General features: G+C 45.8%; 1 protein-coding gene across 11 annotated transcripts in view; it reads right to left on the bottom strand.

Annotated features, from left to right (window-relative positions):
• Positions 1–19115, bottom strand: part of LOC143359908 (uncharacterized) — a 146698-nt gene that overhangs the window by 54296 nt on the left and 73287 nt on the right. For 3 of the 11 annotated variants that reach the window (XM_076798278.1, XM_076798267.1, XM_076798279.1), the window contains exon 1: positions 14979–15815. The exons of the other annotated variants lie outside the window; for them this stretch is intronic. The gene's annotated coding sequence lies outside the window, so the exon portion shown is untranslated. Of the gene's footprint in view, positions 1–14978; positions 15816–19115 lie in introns of those variants that run through there. 11 annotated transcript variants of the gene reach the window in all.

The following is a 19115-nucleotide window of genomic DNA, read 5'->3' as shown; positions in this document are numbered from 1 at the left end:
TATTACACGTCATGGAATCGAACCGATGATTCGTAAACTGCTATTGCAATTTTTGTGAACAGTGAAACATACTTTTCATTTTCATACATTTAAGGATAACTTCAGGACGAAACAAAAAAAATAGAGAAATTGAAATTTAAAGATCGAGCTAGAACTTCCGAGAGGTTATAATTAGAGTCCCGAAATACAGACACAAGAGTGCAGCGAACAACAATTGCAAAAATCTCTTCTTTCGGGAAAACGGGAGCGCAATTTCCGCGCAGCATGCGCGCTCCCCTAACAGTATCGAACCGTCGGGAAGTCTCGATAAACCAGCATCGAAAAATCGTTCGTTGTTAGCTAACGCCCTGGCCGTTAACGTCGCCGCGTGCCCGGTGTTTATGGTCGCGTTTTAATCCGGTCGACGGGGTCATAATTCGTCTGTTCGCGAAATCGACCGCGAGCGGAACGGGACGGTATAGTCATCGGGCGGATAAACAAAGCTAGAAAACGAAACGCGTTCGCGCGCGCGCGCGTACACGCTCGACGATCGATGATCGCGAAAAAACCACCACGTTTCTCGGTGGTTGTTCGAGGCTCGCTTTTGAAAACCGAAAAAAGAGCGGAATAAAAAAAAGAGAACACGACGCCCGATAAGATCCGGAATCGACAGACTGTTCAAACAGACGGCTGCCGAAGTTATTTGGTGGAGAACGGCCGCCCTCGACTCGTTTCGACGGTATTTGCTATGCCGGCGTTTCTGCGCAGTTCCGGCGAAAACGCCGATAATCGCGGACCTTTCCCCCGCTCGCTTATCTGCATCGACTAGAAGATTCGGACTTTTCGACTGCGTTTAATGCCCGGGACACCGTCAGACCCGTGGGAACGTTCCCTGGCTGCGTCACGTAGCCCCTCTTCCCCTCCCCCTCACCCCGACTATCCCGCTTTTCGCGTTTCGAGCACTGACTCGCGAATTAGCGGCGTTTCACGGAAATATCAGTTACGCAAGCGTCGGGACCTCCATCGCGTTCGTAGCATGTCCAATTGCTTTCATAAAAATACTTTCAAAGACCTGGCGATTTTTGCAGAAACTTTAGCCATCCGTGCTTCTTCATCCGAGCTCTGAATATTTGGGAACAAGGGTGAACGTGGTTAGAGAACAATATCCATGTGAAAAGAGTCGAACATAATTCTTACAATGCTCTGCATAATTGTTATGTTGAAAGGAGCCAATTTCTTCGATAATTTTAACCTTTCAATTCATTTAATCTGTGCCTACTGCTCCAAATTACACCTACTCAATACAATTGCAATGTCCACAGACTGTTGGAATAACTTTCTTAAGGGGACATTGTGCTTGTCGAACAAACATCGTGTGTTCTGAAGGAAGTTCCATTTCTATCGACCATTTTAGAAAAATTGGCACAATGAGATATTTACCTCGTGGACGAAACGATTGATCGTCCTAAAACATGTTAACATTGTGCGATAAAAAACAGATTTGCAACAAGTACAAATGGATATATTGGTTTGAAAAGTTTTTCAGAAAATCCAGGTCTCTGGAAAACTCTGCGAAAACAATCTGATTGCAGCTTGAGCAACTAACGTTAAGATAATTTCCAAAAAAAAAAAAAAAATCGTTTCACCAAGCAGGGGTTGGTGATAAAAAGGGGATGCTCGAAGTGTTCGCGGAAATGTCCGAATAGGGACGTTCCGGTTGAGCAATGCATTTCCACGTGGACGCCGTCCAGATTGTCCGGTAATTAAAAGCAATTGCGTTCCTTCGACGGAGGAATATTCGCCGGCAAGATGGCGGCGTACGATTACGGCGTCCACGCCGGTGTAAACCGCGCGTCGCGCGTCGCGCGTTGCGCACAGCGGATAATTATTGCCGAGTTTTTCAACGGCCTTCTTTGTAAGTCGTCTCGGGCCTGTCACGAGGCCATAGGGCAGAGAAAGGCTTCGTTTAGAACACGGACGCGAAGCACCTGCCTCTCTCGGCTATAGAGCCGATAATGCTCATGCACGACTTGCCTCAACCACTTTGAACTTGGAGGGTCGTGTAAATCGCATGGAAAACGGGCCACTGGGTCACTCGACGCCGCCAACTGGCATTCCGCGATACCGTGTGTCGGGGGGGTTGTTCTTCCGAGAACTACCCTCGATCGTGTGTCCCGATCCACTTTTACTTTTCAGCGACAACCGTGGGAAACTACGTGAGACGCTATGACGCGACGGCCCCGTTCGAGCTCGTCACCCCTCTTCGGCCGTCTCGACGCTGTTTCCACAGACCCGCCAGATTAGGGAGCGGGGGTGCGGTAAAACTACAATTACCCTACGATAAACGTCCCACCTCCTCTTCACGAAGTTTTCGTCGGCCCTATCTGCTCGAAGACGATTAGATAAGACGAAGTTGATCAGGTGTTTCAGATTGTCCCTTCTTTTGATCATATCCCCCTCCCTTTTCTGAACACTTTATGTATCCTGTCAGGACGTTTGATGTCGTCTAGAGCCTTATCACCGACGACGATTTTATAGATTAGTCTTCCGGTTCTATAGGATCGAGTCGGACTCGTTACGAAGACTTCAAAGAGAATCTATCACATGTGCACAGAATTCTTCCTATAGGTGTATAGCTATTAGAGAAAGCACATATACCTTGTATCTTCTTATCTATACATATATCTAGCTTATATGTTCTATTGAAAACTTTACGATCGTCAGAAATAGCACAAAAGGTGCATGGAACTAGCATTTTCTCTTAGCTACCGACAGAAGAACCAGTCTTTTACGGAGCCTCTTTTCAGGCACACGTTACCAGCCATAACTCCGCGAATTCTCGATCGAATCGCTCACAAACAATTCTGGGCACTACTTCAAGATGGCCGGAACAATCGAGGAAAAGACCAAGTGTGCGAAGCTCACAGTTTCCCTTAAAGAAATTCGCAAAAATCGCGTCGAATCTCGGATGCCTCGGAACCACCGACGCGAGGGATTTAACGAGGCGGAACCGGTAGCCTGGTTAATCATCGGAGTTAGGTTCGCGGGTCAATATCGATGCCCGCGCTGTCTAACCTTACCGAAACACGTTTGGCCGCTCGCGCGAAACACCGCGAACTCGTGTAATTTCGATCGCGGGCTCGAGCCGAGCGCGCTCGGCGCTGCGAAACGAGGCGAAATTGCCAAAGCAAACACGCGCGCGCGTTACGCGTCCGAGGGTTAAAATTACGCTGAACTACAGGGCAAACTCGAGATTCGTTTGGCAACCCCGTCATTTTCTCGAGGGCCCTTAACGAGCCCCGAGTTCTCCCCCCCCTCTCTCTCTCTCTCTCTCGTCCTGTGATTCTCTTGGTCGCGCGCGCGGCGCCCTCGAAAAATGTGCAACCCCTCCTGGCCGACTCGGGACAAGGTGAAATAAAAGCTGTTACGCTTGATAACGAGCTTGAAACAAGCAATAACGTGTCTCATGGGAATTTATTACGGTAAACACCGACGCATCAGTCCAGCCCCCGTTCACATTGTGCCCGCGATCACGTCGCACAATACGTCCGAAATAATTGCTCGCAAATCCCCGTGTAACCTCTGTCTCGCCAGTCGCCCCTCCCCTCCCCCCGAGACTCTTGACGAACACCACGGGACCGTGTAGAATGTATTTTTTTCCCTTTCTTTTCTTTTCTTTTTATCATTGTTTCTTCCGCCATCCGTGAAACTGGCACGCGGAGATACCTTTTCAGTGAAACGGAAGGAGGCTGAGCCAAGATCTAATTATTTTTTCGGTCTGGTACCCCCGCGGATGAATTTTTACCGGCTTCTTCGGCCTCGCAACTCTAGACGAGACTCTGAAGAAGGCAATATGTTAGTTGCTATTCCTTTTTCTCAGACCTTACTCGCAATAACTAATTTGTTGGGTTAAATTCGTTTCCAGTAAGCTCTCGAGTCTCGGAGGAACATTATATAGTAAAAGATTTTAGTGTACACGTAAACAATTTTACCAAGTAGACTGGTTTCATATTTCTATGACAAAAATGAATCGTTAAAATTATTGCAAGAAAATGTACGTTTTCATTTAACTTCCTGTTCTCACAATTGGACAATTTTTATTTTGTACGAATAGTCTAGCATACAGAAACAAAGTACGAAAAGTAGACTGATTTTATATTTCTATGGCAAAAATGAATCGTTAAAATTATTGCAAGAAAATGTACGTTTTCATTTAACTTCCTGTTCTCACAATTGGACAATTTTTATTTTGTATGAATAGTCTAGCATAAAGAAACAAAGTACGAAAAGTAGACTGATATTATATTTCCATGGCAAAAATGAATCGTTAAAATTATTGTAAGAAAATGTACGTTTTCATTTAACTTCCTGTTCTCACAATTGGACAATTTTTATTTTGTACGAATAGTCAAGCATACAGAAACAAAGTACGAAAACCTTGCAAGCCCTCGATCGTCCATTCAACCGTACTTTGATACTACTATCTTCGTCATCAAGTCCCGTAAAAGTTCAAGTCTCACGTTTACTGTCGCTTTCAAAATTATGCAATATTATTCTTCCTAACCCCCGTGCGTTCCACAGAGTAAACATTCGCCTACTTCCTTATTGCAGATTCCACAAAACTTTCAGTGCCCCTCTGCCCGTGCCGCAACACGCGTTTCTTCGCGACACGACATCACGAACGAAACGTGTCGATCCAAGGCGCGCACAGCAAAAAAAAAAAAAAGAAACCCATCAATCGTAGGATCTTCCGTGCAACTGTTTCCGAGAGGTAATTAATTGCATAACGCACCAATGTTCGATACGAGGAGAAACTGTCATCGTGTCCTAAGGGTAGACTGCAGTTTTCGAGAAGCAATCCGCGCCGCGACGCCACGCGGCCCGGTGCGTAACGCCCAAGCGACGTTCACGCGTTCCTCGGTTTCGCAATCGATTATGTAAATTCTTCGGCTCGTAAGCGTCGATTTCGCGGAGGATTTCGTGGAAGAGTTGCCGGCGAGCATGGTCGCGACTCGGCGAAATATGGGACGCCGGGAATCGATCGTCGAACGCGACCTCAGACGACGATTTTTGCCAACAATACGTACGGCCTATAAAACCACGGGCAGATACCCCTCTCTCCCGTGGTTGGCTTCGTTATATTGGATTCTGCGAATCAATAAACCCCGCTTGCGTCACGAGCACGCCGATCCTAACGCAACGGCCGTTGCAACGCGCGCTTCAACGCCGCCACGCGAAACGGAACGGTCGCCCATTTTGACGATTTTCGTCTCGCAAAAACCCGACCCTCGACGCGCATTCCTGCGCTCCTCTGTCGCGACGTGCATCGCCGTTTGTTGATCGAACCGTTTTTCAGCCGTGCGAATTGCTTCTTCTTTCTCCGTCCGCGAGCTAATTGCGGGTCGATTTAATACAATTCGGGGTTCGTTGTTAAGCGTGCGAGGTCGAGCACGCGTCGATATGTGTTCGCGCATTAACGGCTGCATCATTTCGGCTGCTTTTACAGCGCTAACAATTATTTAAACCACGTTATTCAACGGAAACTCCGTTTCCTATTCGAGCGTAATGTAACGCGAATGATCGTTTAATTCAATGTTATACCGGAAGTGGTCGATACAAAGCGAGAGGTAACGGCGCACGAATGCTATCGCGGTGTTTGTTAACCATCCCAAATTGCTTAGTTGCCGTATAAAAAGCGGCGATAATGATCGGCAGTGTGTGCACCTGATTCTGTCACTGTTTTGGGGAAGAGGAACACGAATCGGGAAAATACCCGTCGGATCGACGGAAACATGCTCTCCACGAATTTTGTAACATTTTTAAGTGCCAATCTCGCGTATCATTTCCTGTAACTGTCTTGTCTTCGGAAGATGCACCTATGTTTCCACCGCGAGAGAAATGTAAAACGACATTCATCCCTTGCCTATTTGGAACACTGCATGAATTTTGCAACATGTTCGCACATGAATGTCGATCTCGTGTACCATTTCCTCTACATACCTGGTTTTCGAAAAAATGCTCTTCCATGCGAGGGAAATTTAAAAAAGAAATTCGTCGATTGTCTACGTCTGCAGAACGTTTTCTTCATGAATTTTGCAACATTCTCGCCTCGGGTGAACGGCGATCTCGCGTATAATTTTCCTGTATGTATCTTATTTTTGAAAAGAAACTACACTCGTGTGTTCTTTCCACCGAGAAAGAAATTCCTTTGTCCGTTTCCGTGGCGCGTTTCGCGGAAACTGCTTTCCGGGAAATGTGCGAAACGGTGAAATAGATATTACTTGTGTTTCTTCGAGTCATAGACGTAGACGACGAGGTGGTGGTGGTGGTGGAGATGACGAGCAGCCGAGCTAAGTTTGAGCTTCCGTTCGAAAGGTGACGGGCAACGTTACACACGCTGTATCTCTCGCTGGCGCGCACCGTTTGTTGTTGCTCGCGCAGTTTCAACAAACACGGGAATGCGGGCGAGTAGTTCGGCCCGTACCGTTTTAATTAACGCCCGCACACGTTGCGCCGTCGCGACAATAGCTGCGCCGCGTATTATCGCGTTTGCCAACGAGATATTTATATTCCTCCGCGAACGGCCGATGTCGAAACGCGATCGCTCCAGGCAGCGTTCCGAGGATTTTCCGATTTTCCAAAAATTGAAACTGTTTTAATTTCTCGTCGCATTTCAAAGCTTGAAGCATCCGTGTGCTTTCGCTACTTGCTCGTCTCCGTCTAAAATATTTTTGCATACCGGCTGGAACACCACGAAACAATTTGCGAATCGAAAGGTCTCGAAAAACGGTTAGAAAATTTCTTTCGCGCTTGTGTCCAGCACAGGTTCGGAGATCGAAGCTTCCTCTTTACAACGAGCCCCCAAAACTTGCAACACGAAATTTAGAAGCAGTTTGAATTTTCTTTTCCTTTAACTGCCGACACACGCGGCCATTGAAACGACGCGAAGTCAAAGGGAGAAAGGAAAAGGTACTTTGTGTAAGTAGACGGGTGAGTGTACGTCATTGTGAGCATACAGGGTGCTCCGTAAAAAGGAACACTAAGGACACGTGTCATTTAAGAGACAATCTCAATTAGAACCGACTCAGACGAACTTGAAAACGTTCTCATCGCTCGGAGTGTTTCCATTCATCAATGTCTTCATGGAAACCGTTGCACAGACTCTGCCCTCTCGCCTGTGAACCTCGGATTCATAAACCGTTTTTTCTCCACCACCCCTCCTCCCTCCCGGCGATTGTCATTCTTTCGTAATACGTATCAGATGAGAAAAAGAGACGTTAATTTACGCGTCGGGTGATAGTGTATGTCTAGAAAATGCTGAGAGAGCTCGAGGTCCACGGAAGCTTTTTTTGGGTCAATTTCGATTAGCATGCACGATCGGATCGAGCGGAACGCAGACAACGGGAGAGAAGAAAGTCTTTTCTGGTGAAGAATCGTCCTGCGCCACATTGTTCGACCGTCGCGAGAAGATTCATAGCGGAGGGAGTGGCCTTGAACGGCGCGCAGCGTGTTCCGGTAGCGGTGAACGCCGATCGCGCAAGAAATCATGGTTTTTCCAGCTTCTCTTGCACGTTAGCAGAAGTATCCTGCTACACGTGTTCCGCGCGCATTCTCCTCGAGCGCAAAAACTCGTCGAGACCGTGCAGATCGAAAAACCGATCGTAAATATTGAACCGGCGCGCCGTCGATCGAAAGGGTAGCGGATCCGAAAAAATCGGCAAAAAGAAATTAGTGCAACGCGATCTACCGGCGAGGCTCGACCGCCGCGTAAATCAACCGGGACGAAAAACGGCCGAGGGACGCGTAGCCCGCGGAATTGCATCGTTTTCGAACGGCAGCTTTTCAATTACAGTGGCCAAGCGCAAAAAGTCGGCGAAACATTGTCTGCTCGCGAGCACGCCACGCGATACAAATCGCCGCACGTGCGTCGCGTCGCGTCGCGTCGCCACGGGATTATAGAAACTCTCCGGCGCGGCGAGTAATTGAGCGATAATTCGTTTCCTCGGATTAATTAGGTCACGCCGCCGCGCCGCGGCACCGGGGAGAGCATTATTTTTAGCTTCGACTGTTTCACGCGCCTCGTTATTTCTGAATCGCTTTGTTCCTCAATGGGAACGCGCTATCACGCCGGCGAAAGCAATTACTTTCTCCCTATTTCACGGTTCTCCGTTTTAATCTGTCTTTCACGGGGGTAAATATTAACACCGGTGACGCACTCGACTCGCGCCATTTCCACTCGTTTCAAATGAAACCCCCCCCCCCCCTGATTCTCGACAATATTCACACTTGCTCCTCGCATTCAATTCGACCGGAAATTTGACACTTATATCCCACAGACCTTTCTCACAATCGTGTAATTGACTGCGGACCTGATGCGCTTACAACAGAAATTAGATCAAATGCAAAACTGTACCGAACGTTTTTCTCGAGTCCGCGAAAAAAACGGATTTCCACATTCTTTCTCCCACAAAATTACTGAAATTATACAAATATTTTCTACGCAATCTTTTAGTACGTGCTATAAAAATCGTACGAAATCTGGATAAATACAACCCTGTTATTATAACACAGGGCTAAACTTTGCCTCGGAAAACCAGAAATTTTTAACTTTCTTTTATGTAATCCTGTAGATTTTGGCGTGAAAATGCCGAAAATCCAAACTTCGATCCCAGGAGATCACTAGTTCAAAATACCTAACAAAGAGAGAAATAAATGTTTACGTTGCTCCTGTATCTCGCAACCAACGGAGACAATTTTCGAAAAACGATTCCAACAATCTGCATCACTATTTCGGATATAATGGTCGCAAGAAAGAGAAGCAAAAATAGTAGGAAACAGACAGAAAATGTTTCGTGCAGGCACAGAAACATTTGAAACCGTAACAACTGTGCGAACGGTAACGTAACGCTCTCGGGTATAAAATCGCTCCAGTTTTCGAGCGTTTCGCGAAGTGGCCGCCATTTAACCCCGCAGTTTCGCGGAAAAATTCGCGATAAATTGGCGAAGAAATTCTGCCTCTTTTCGTAACCTTCCCGCGTCTTTTCCTCGGAGAGAATTCGTTCGCCGTGATCGCGCGCTTCGCAGCGACATTAACGAAAAGGCGAATCTCGCGCGGCACGATAATTAGCAGAGGACACTAATTACGACGAGACGCGGCGAGCCCGTCGTTGCTTCCCGAGCACACGATTGATTTTATACCCGACTAAACGCGGCCCCGGTTCTCCCCGCTCTTCGTCGCAACCCTCGTTTCGCCAGGGCCCGTCCTCTTTTTTCCACGGTGACTACGTTTAATCTTGCTTTCGTCGCGTAGGAACCCGACGCGGAAGCGGAATTTATTGCCGGGACGAAATTCCCTGGGCCTTCAATAACGGCATATTAATTTTCGGGCGAGCGGAGCGGAGCGGAGCGGAGCGGAGCGGAGCGGAGCGGAGCGGGGAAGCGCGCGGACTCGCGTTAACTGCTCGCGTTTTCTCCGAATCGCGCCAGTATTAGAAACGAAGCGTTCTCGCAGCACCGGCGCGATAATTAAATCTCCGAGCGACAACGAGTGGAGCCTACCGAGTCCCATAGTTTTGAACAGGGAACAACCCCCATAACCGTGGAAGTCGGATGGGAACCCTCGTCTCGATCCTCGATTGTAATTTATCGTTTTCCTAATCGCGCGTTACCTGCGGAAATTTTCCTGCATATTAGAATCTACCCTTATTTCTCACATCACGTCCCTTCAACATTCCAGTAATTTTGTCGCTCAAAGTATTTTAATAATTCACGATACTTTTGACGAAACTTGTGTGAGCATCAGCGTGTGGTACAATGAGTTTTGAAACAAGACGGTTTTTAAAAGTGGACAGTGTAATACGACTAGCAATTTCGAGAACAGCGAAGCGGATCGATTTTTATTGGATCGTGGATATGGCCCGTTCAACGGGGAGCAGTTCAAAATGAATTTCCACGCGGAACACGCGCAGCGGACACTGCGAGCCGATTTCTGATCGCGTCCTCCAATGTTTACCGATAAGTTGAATATAATTACGAGCGCGGCGACACGGACGCCGGAATCGTGTTTGCGCGGGGTTCAAACGCTTTATTTACCGAGTCAGATTTTCCAATTAAACCGTGATTAATCTGCGCGACGAATGCTTAGAGAGCTGAATGTTTACGGCACCGCCGGGGCCGGGGAAATAAGTTGCCGGTACATAGCCTCGAAAATCGATATATCGGGCGGAAAGGGGATGGCGGGGGCAGAGGGATGAAGAGGAATCGACGATAATCCGATTTCGATGGACGGCACGAGTTGGATAATTCGTTTGCCTCGTGCCACTCAATGGCGGGCAGGCAGAGGGACGAATGAATGCGTATCTATATATATATCTCTCTCTCTTATATATACATGTATATATATATATATATCCTTCCAGCGTTGATAGGACTATTGAATTCCGTTTTCCTTGACTCGCGTGACTAAATCGTGGAAAAAATTGAAACCGTGGAGCGAGGGAAAAAAAAGAGATTTACGAGCGACAATGTTGCCCGTCGAGGAACAATTTCATGTATGGACGGTGGTGGGGGACCACGGGGGCCCGATAAAACTGTTTACGCCGCGAGTTATTCATGATCCGCATCGTTGCGCTTTTTAACGGTTAATTAAGTCGAAAATGCCGATTAATTGGCTCGCGATTCCATTCCTTCGGAAATACCATCGAAATAATTCGAGGATTCGCGCCAATCGCGTTTCGGGCGCGACTGTGTATTTACCGTGCAAATAACCGGGGCCCGATCGATGGGAGAAATGGGGTTTCGAAATTTCGAGCACACCGCGTGGCCCGTTTTTCCCCGGATGAAATTTGTCGGCATCCTCTGTCGATGCAAATGGGAAAAACCGTTGCAGGGAAAAATTGTGAGAACAATAGGGAAACTAATTGCACCTCGTAGCACAGCTTAATCACAGTAAAAAGTTCATTAAACGCGAATATTGCTGATCTACTTCCTGTAATTCCTTCGCAGAGCTCCAATCGAGCTCCATTTTTTCAATATTATGTGCAACTTTAGATGTATTTAAGTTTGGTCGAGAGATTCGGTAAAAAAAAAGAACACTAATTATAATATTGCTGATTTACCCCCAGTCGAGCTGTATTCGTGCAATATTAATTTCTAAATTCAGAAATCGATTGCGGATTTTATGCATTTAGACAAAAAATTTGTGTTCAGACATTACTTACACCCTACTTAAATTATTAAGCGAAGAAGCACATTCCTAAGCGACTCCTGCGTTTTGCAGTGAACGCAGGAATTTTTATTTTGCACAAAGATCCGCAGTCTATTTATCCCTGTAAAATATATCGATAGACTGCAATCGAAAAATTTGGAGCACCCAATGTCTCGAAACTTCTGCCCGCAGTTGGTGCATTGGAAATATTCATTAAGTCATCAACGGTTAATGTCCGTTTTAAAAACCTAACACATTCGAAACGGAGATACACAGAAGACAAGCGAATGGTATTGGCAGGCGAAATATTCCAAGATGCACAAAAAATGAACTCCGTGAACGGAAGAGTAATATCGTCACGAATTCTGATAACCTATCTGCACCACCGAGTGGAAAAGAACTTTGTTGGCAGTCTAATGCATAACTGGTGGCTGGAAAATTAGAAATTTTAATGCCGACTGCTTGTAATTCAATTGAGAAAATTCATTCAGCAGGAAGAACAAGAAACACGAAAAAATCTAGAAATGGAAAATTCATTCCGGAATGAGTACTGAGCGTACAATGGCGTAAAGCGCCAGTTTGAAGTGGCTTAACAAATATTTTCCGAATAATTACCGACACCTTGTAACCGCAGACAATTGAAACAGGGCATGTGCATTTCTGCTGCAACGCATGTTTTCTTCCATTGATACCTTTCAGCGAGGGTGTTCGATTAAATTTCACTTTTATGTTTCGTATGATACGGAAATACAATAGAAATGAAAGAGAAACGACACACAGGAGTCAGCCGTGATATTTTCAAGGCGAGTATCCATCTCGATTTGCATATTCAATTAGCGTGTCTGTACTGGAAACTAGGCTGCAAACCTTTGTGCATTCATAGCTTGCAAAAAAAGACTGACACAGAAAACCCTCTTTATGTAATTTTTAATGAATTATCTACAGTTTCCGTGGTGGATCAAAACATACCTAACGCACTGTTTCCTTGGAAGAAAAATTCAGAGAAAGAGACAAAGATTTTCTAGATATTATACTGTACCGAAGCAAAATTTTTACCACATTGACAAAGAAAAATTTCTGCTCCCAGGGACCAGAGGAAAGGGGTCCAACTGGAAAAATAAACATTACTCTACAGCACGCTTTGCAGGGATACGGGTAAGAAAAGCGTCACCTTTCGGACGTTTTCCAAGAGCGCATAGTGACAAACGATCATGAACCGCGGAGAGAATTGGTACACGGCTCCCTTGACCCGGTTAGCCGATCGAATCTGTTAACCCGTTGAACGCGTTAACGTCCACGTGTACCCGAGGCGTCGATCCGCGAATGGAAATCGCTATTTCCGCGTTAGGAAATGCTCGTTCCAGACGGTGTACGCGACCTTAACGTAATTTGTCGTAATAGGCATGTTTATTTGATGTAACGTTGACGAGGCTGAGTCACCGTTGTCGCTCCAGATCGCTTGCGACGCGGCGACCTTGACGGAAAAACGAAACACGCCGGCTGCTCTCTCGCCGCGATTTCTGGATCGCGATCGACGACCAACGGCTCCGATCGCCGATTTAAAATGGGGCCGCATTCCCGAACGCTAGCTAACACCGCCTCCGATGACTCGACACCGCTCGCGCTCTCTCGCCTACTCGACTACTATTCCTCTCCGTGACATCCCCCTGCGCCACCGCGAAACCTCAATTTGAATGCAGGCGCGCGCGCTCGATCGATAATTGCTCGCGTAAATACATCCACAGCCAGTTTTCCATTAGCCTACCCCGCTCCTACGGCATCCACCGTTCGCGATACCATTGCGCATCGTTACATTTTTTCAACGAGATACTCGCGGAAAAAATGCGGTTCGGTTTTTCCACCGGATCGATGTTCTCCAATTTTACATCGGCGGAGGAACGGCTAGTATCGAAACGACGCTCGCGAAAGCATTCGAACAGGCTCGAGGGCATTTTGATTCGAAATGAAAAATAGCGTAGCTCGAAGTAACAGTTTTCGAGGAATTTTTTTAGTTCGAATAAATGTAAGAGAAGCCACGAGACCACGTGGTTATTGTACTATTGGAGTACCACTACAGTTTTTTAATCCCTTAATGCTACTCATTTTGAAGACAAAACAATTTTAACGAATTCAATTGCACCTTCACGATCACTACGAAGAAGAAAATCTAAAAAGGAAACTGTGCAAAGAGCATTAAACTTGAAATGCCTGCAAGCAGCGTTGAAGGAAAATGATCGCTTGAGAATGTAAACAATTGCCTCGATGACGTATGCAGAGTCGGGAAAGTTCGTTGCATTGAAATATTGTTACGGAGAACCGAGAAACACGCTCGATAACAGAATACATCAAAACAGCGCCGAAGAGATGATTAAAACACGCGATTGTACGGTGACCAATTAGGGGTAATTATTACGCAGTACTAGGGGTTGCATGGCACGTTCAAAATGAGATGTCTTGATCGCATTCTGTACGGTTAACGAAGGCAACGATGAAGTAATTTAAAGAATTTTATCATGTATTATATTTTCTGCACACAGTGCGCTTTACCTAACAAAAAATGGTTCGAACATTTTTTGCGCATCTAGAATTAATTTAAACCTCCCAGGAGAAAGTCGATTCTTGATAATTTCTGCTATATTCTGCGAGACCTCACCTTTCTTGTGTAACACGATAAATTGTCACGAATCAGCTGAATGAATCGATAACACTGCGAAATAAACAATTGGCTGCGCGAATCTCTACTTTCCTAGATCTTTCGAAAAATCCCGGAATAACGTATAAATATTATTTCTGGGACATTCCTCGCTAATCACAGTGTTCAACATTTTCTCGCACCTCGCGGATCCACAACCAAAACTTGGAACAAAATAAACCGCAATATTTTCAAATCAGCTGAGCAGTTCGTGCACACTGCGCATAACATTCATTGACATCGATGAATCATCAAACGTTGCTCTACGTACACGAACGCAACGGCACAATCGATTAACCCTCGCACGCTGCTCGGAAAATAGTTGCACCGAAGATCCTGCGATAATATTTCACCCACTTTCGCTGTACACTTCAACAACGTGCGTTGCAGGCGTCAGACGCATGAATTTTTTGACACACTTCCGACGATTTCGTGCTTGGTGTTGTTGAAGGTTAAAATTGTTGTTGTTCAAGGCTACTTATATTTTTGTCTACATTAAAAAAGAGCATCACTGATCTGCAGACTCCAGATGTTACGCATTTATGACAAAAATGCGCAAGTCAAACACGAAACGGTAAAAACAGTAAAAGAATTATTAATTAATATTTTATGTAACCTTCAAGATCGGCAATCTACCTGATACTCTTTCGAAAAGGAACGATTCGGAATTAGGGACTTGGTAAATTTGTTAAGGTAAAGGTCAGCAAATAATTTCTTTCTGTAAAACAAATTTCCAAAGCTTCTTCCCAATACATTTAGAAGCTTTCTGGAAAGCGTTAATAAACTGTGTAAAATTAAAATGAGAAAATTCGATCGATACACTTAGTGTCTAATCTCGATCACGACGGTAAAATCCAGAATATCTTTATCCGCTTCAGGGTGGAAATCGCGAAGGGACGTTCCTGCAGAAACTGGGCGATCGCGTGACACGTTATAGGATCGGTACGCGCGCATAAATTACCGCGAGAAGTGCGCGGCTGAACGTGTTCGTTGACGTTCAGGCGTGCTTAATTCGCGCGTGTATCTGGAGCGAGCGAGCGAGCGAGCGAGCAAGAAAGCAAGACGATGAGCGAGCGAGTGAGCGCTGGATCCGATACTCACGTGTGTCTCGGTCGCGAGCACTATTCTCGTAGCTGGATCGAATCACGAAAGCACGTAGGCGACGTCAGCGGGTAGATCACTAGTTCCCGTAACAACCCCGGAATATCCTTGTATCCAACACTCGGTCTGCGTGGCCACCAGGTACAGCACTAAATTTTCCTTCTCGGGCACTGTTCGGCGTTGCTGTCATCCGCGCGAACGACTCTCACCGTGAAAAACCGAGTGGGTCTGAACGGGTTTTCGTCCGTTTCGTATCAAAAAACTTGTATAAAAGTAAAAAAAAAAGAAAGATCTATATATGTGTATATGTAGGGGGGATGGTGCGCGTCGGACACGTCCGGTCTCGGACGGGTGTTGTTGTCACTGGAGCAGCTCGAGTACTACTGGCCGTTACGGCGCTCGACCGTCTGGTCCGTCGGTTTTTCTAGGAGGTCTAGGTGTCTCTGTTGCGTGTCGGCGCAACGACGTTCGCGATCTGTCGTGTCGGCTCTCGAGCGTAGCACTGCCAGGAAAGAACTCGTCCTTTGCGCGCGCGCGCTAGTCAACTCTCTGGGCACACACAAACATACACACACACACACACGCGCGCACACATACGCACACACCGTATTGGGTTTCTCTACCTGATCTATATATTAACGGTAGTGTATAGGGTGGTATATATATATATTTGGGTGCGTCTGTGTGTATTTTCTATATAGCACACACGTGTGTCCCTGTAACGTCCTTCGCTGCGCGAGACCGATCCGTAACGGGAACTGTTACGCGAAATCCGCCACGAACAGTCACCCACGAGTGCCGCTGCCAGACTGGAACGCGGGGAAACATGTGCGGCCTCTTACATACCGCTGCAGGCGCAGAGGGAACGCAGAGCGGTGGGGGTTAGCCAGCGACCAGTGGAAACCGTGGTGGGGAGGAAAATCCCACTCCGGCGCGAGTACTACTACTCGCCGGTGGGGGTAACTGGCAAGGACGCGAGACCTCGACGTGTCGCGAGTACTCGGCGTACTACTTTTTTCCCCGAGACCCTCGCTCGCTTTTCACCGACCATTCTTGATAAGGGATGATATCGCCGCTTCTCCACGCCACCGAGCACTGTTTGCCTCACACCAGTCGACGCTGATTTCGGCACTTAATTTCTCCCTCGCCCACTGACTTGCAATACGAGCTAACCCTGTGTCCACTCTGTTTCACCTAGACAAAGTCATGCTTATTTATAAACCCATGGAAATTGGTAACAGGATTGGTTTATCCGTGCAACATTCAAGGGGACGATTCTGTACGAGAAAATGAGTCGAAAGTGTGGAATAAAGTTTTCTTCAAGCCTTCGTTTTTGAGACGCTCGAGTTTGAAAATTCCCCAGCGCGCGTACATTGTACACGTCTGTACGTGGAAATCGCGTTGCTAGAAACTCGGAATTAGTACGAATCAGGTGAAAACAAATCGCAATTTTTGCTGCGCGTTACAGGGGGGTTCACCGTGTTAAGGTGAAGTAGAAACGGTCAGCCACGGACAGACGCGCCGGCCGCCACCGATTCAATACTGCGCGTTCCTCGCGAACTTTCGAATCCGTTTTTCTCGAAAACGAAACCTCGTGTGGGAAAACTTTGTTCAATGTTTTCGGATTAATCTTTGATATACTCTCACCTCTCACGTGCACGAATGTGTTTAGACGAATGTTCTACCGGAATTTATGTTTTCTTACATACTGATTATTTTCGTCTGAAACAAGTTGAAGGAAATCCATTTTTGGTCCGAGTTAGATTAGGCGAATATCCCACTTATAGAATCGATAGGAAGTTGTGGGTTTAACTTCGGCAACGCCAACGGTCCCGTAGACGGCGACACTATTTGTTTGCGTGGGCTCATTTGCTTATGCAATCGTTCCCAGCAAGGTTTCTTTTGTCAAGATCATTTATCCTTTAATTCCTGTCCATACTTGATACATTTTTTCAGACAAGTTTTTTAGTGCGCATCTTTCCGTTCTGTTGGTTATTTAAATTAGTTTGTTACCTGAAGGGTTAGACAACAGGATGACGAACGTGTTCGAATAGAAACCCGGTTTATGACACGGTCGTTGTTTAGAGACCGTGGGACGATCACGACTAAATAAAATCCTTCCTGTTAGCGTCCCAACGAACAATAGCTATTGACGCATCGTAAACTTCTCGACTGCGCATCCACCAGTCCGCTGCGTTGACGGTAGTCGACGATAATTTTTTAGTGGCAGCTTGTCGCTTTCAACGCGGGCATATAACTCGCCTAAATTTTGCAAACCGAGACGGATATTTCGAACAACTCCACCGCAAACTCCAGTTCCCAATAAACCGAGACCGCTCCAAAGCCGAAACGAAGGTTACGGTACAGGAAACCCGTAATTCGATTATCGATTCGAGGAAATTTCATAATTTTAAAGATATAAAATAATTTGAAATAATTTTAGTTCACAGGAATGAAAATACACTACGATCTTTTAGGGACTTAAATATCGATTTGATTTACATGGGAATTTATAGATTTAAAAGTTCACTTCGCTATTGACCTCAACAGCTTCATTTATAATAAACGCAGAAGATTACAGTGGACAATTGATTTTTGCCCTCGCAGTCACGTTTATCAGTATCCCAAGGGAAAGAATATTTAGGGGCTGCGTAGATCGTAGACATTCTGCACGCATATTATTGCGACTATTGCGACATATATTCTCCTAGCAGCAACAGGAATGTCGTGAAAGTAGGAAAAATTATATTCTCCACATCATTATACATCGGGCTATTACATAAATAATGCAAACTCCCCTTATATTCTTGGAAAGTCGAGTACAGAAGCATAATCACAATTTCATATATTCCCCTCAGTTTCTCCAGTTTATGGATTCAACCTTCCGTGAAAAATACAAAAGGAAATTCCCGTTGCTTGTGGATCTAATATGTTATAAATTAATAAGCTCTACGCTACCAGCATCGCGTACGCTCACGTCCATAAATCACCGGACATTTATTTATTTTCAGCTTCGTAATTAGGGCAAGAATACAAGTTTCGGGCTTGATTTTATTATATGCGATAATACTTAAATGCAAAATTAAAAATGTACACATACAATTTGCATAACTGTTGGAAAAGAGAGATTGAGAAAACAATCAAAACAGCCATTATGGACAGCTCTAGAAAGCAAATTCGAAAATAATTATCCAAAAGCAAATTCTTTGCGTACATGCCGTTATTCAAAATAGTATTACAATCCATAGTATGCTGGCCGGAGAATTTCTAATTTTGCTGTGACAGTATTTTGTTTTTACGTTCAGAGGATACACGGCAGATCGAATATTACAGCTATACAGGCTGGAACGTATTAATGTACAAACATTTCTCACAGTTTTCAGAATTTTTCTACGGACACCTTCTCCTTATTGTGCTCGATGTTACTGCTAAGTAGCGAAATCCGATCACTGATCAGACAATGGCTGAGAAAGGAACGACGCCGTTCGGCTGCCGTTTAATCGCGACTGGATCAATTAAACTCGACCTTGATTTACTTAGGCGAACGGGAGCCCGAACGTACAGGAAGCCCGCTATCTAAAGACGATCGCGACAAATCGCGAGGTAGATGGCTATCGCAATTTCCGCGGTGAGGTAACGCCGACGAAACGCAACCGCGATTGTAAACTGCCGGCCGTGTTCCACGATGGCGGAGTCCATCTTAACGCAACGAGAAGCAGTTTCGCGAAACGTCATAAAAGACGGGGCAATCATACGTCTTAGAGCCTATCGGTCAGCTCCCGGGACCAATTGAACAGCCACAGTGGAGGGGTATTGTTCGAAATGATCACTTTTCCGAGAGCCGTTGCGCAAGGGATCGGGGAACGCATCAATTAAAGAAAGTTATATAAAGCGTCGCGGCGAGACCACCTCGGTTACGTAAAATAATAATCAAAATAAAATGGCCCGATCAAGAGAGAAATAAACCGGAGGGCAAGAACGTGTGGTAGCCGGTTTATATAAATTTTTCTTGCGCCACTGAAAACGCTTGAAGTTCGTGGACCCTGTCGGCTCGCAATTAAGCTAAAAAGGAAACTGGGTCAGTCGATCGGAGCTGATCGCGCAATTAATTCAGGCAATTAATAGTACCAACCACCG

This window comes from Halictus rubicundus, chromosome 12, assembly GCF_050948215.1.
Source record: "Halictus rubicundus isolate RS-2024b chromosome 12, iyHalRubi1_principal, whole genome shotgun sequence".
Lineage (NCBI taxonomy): Eukaryota > Metazoa > Arthropoda > Insecta > Hymenoptera > Halictidae > Halictus > Halictus rubicundus.
The sequence above is the reverse complement of the archived record's forward strand: the minus strand, read 5'-3'. Positions and strand labels throughout refer to the sequence as shown.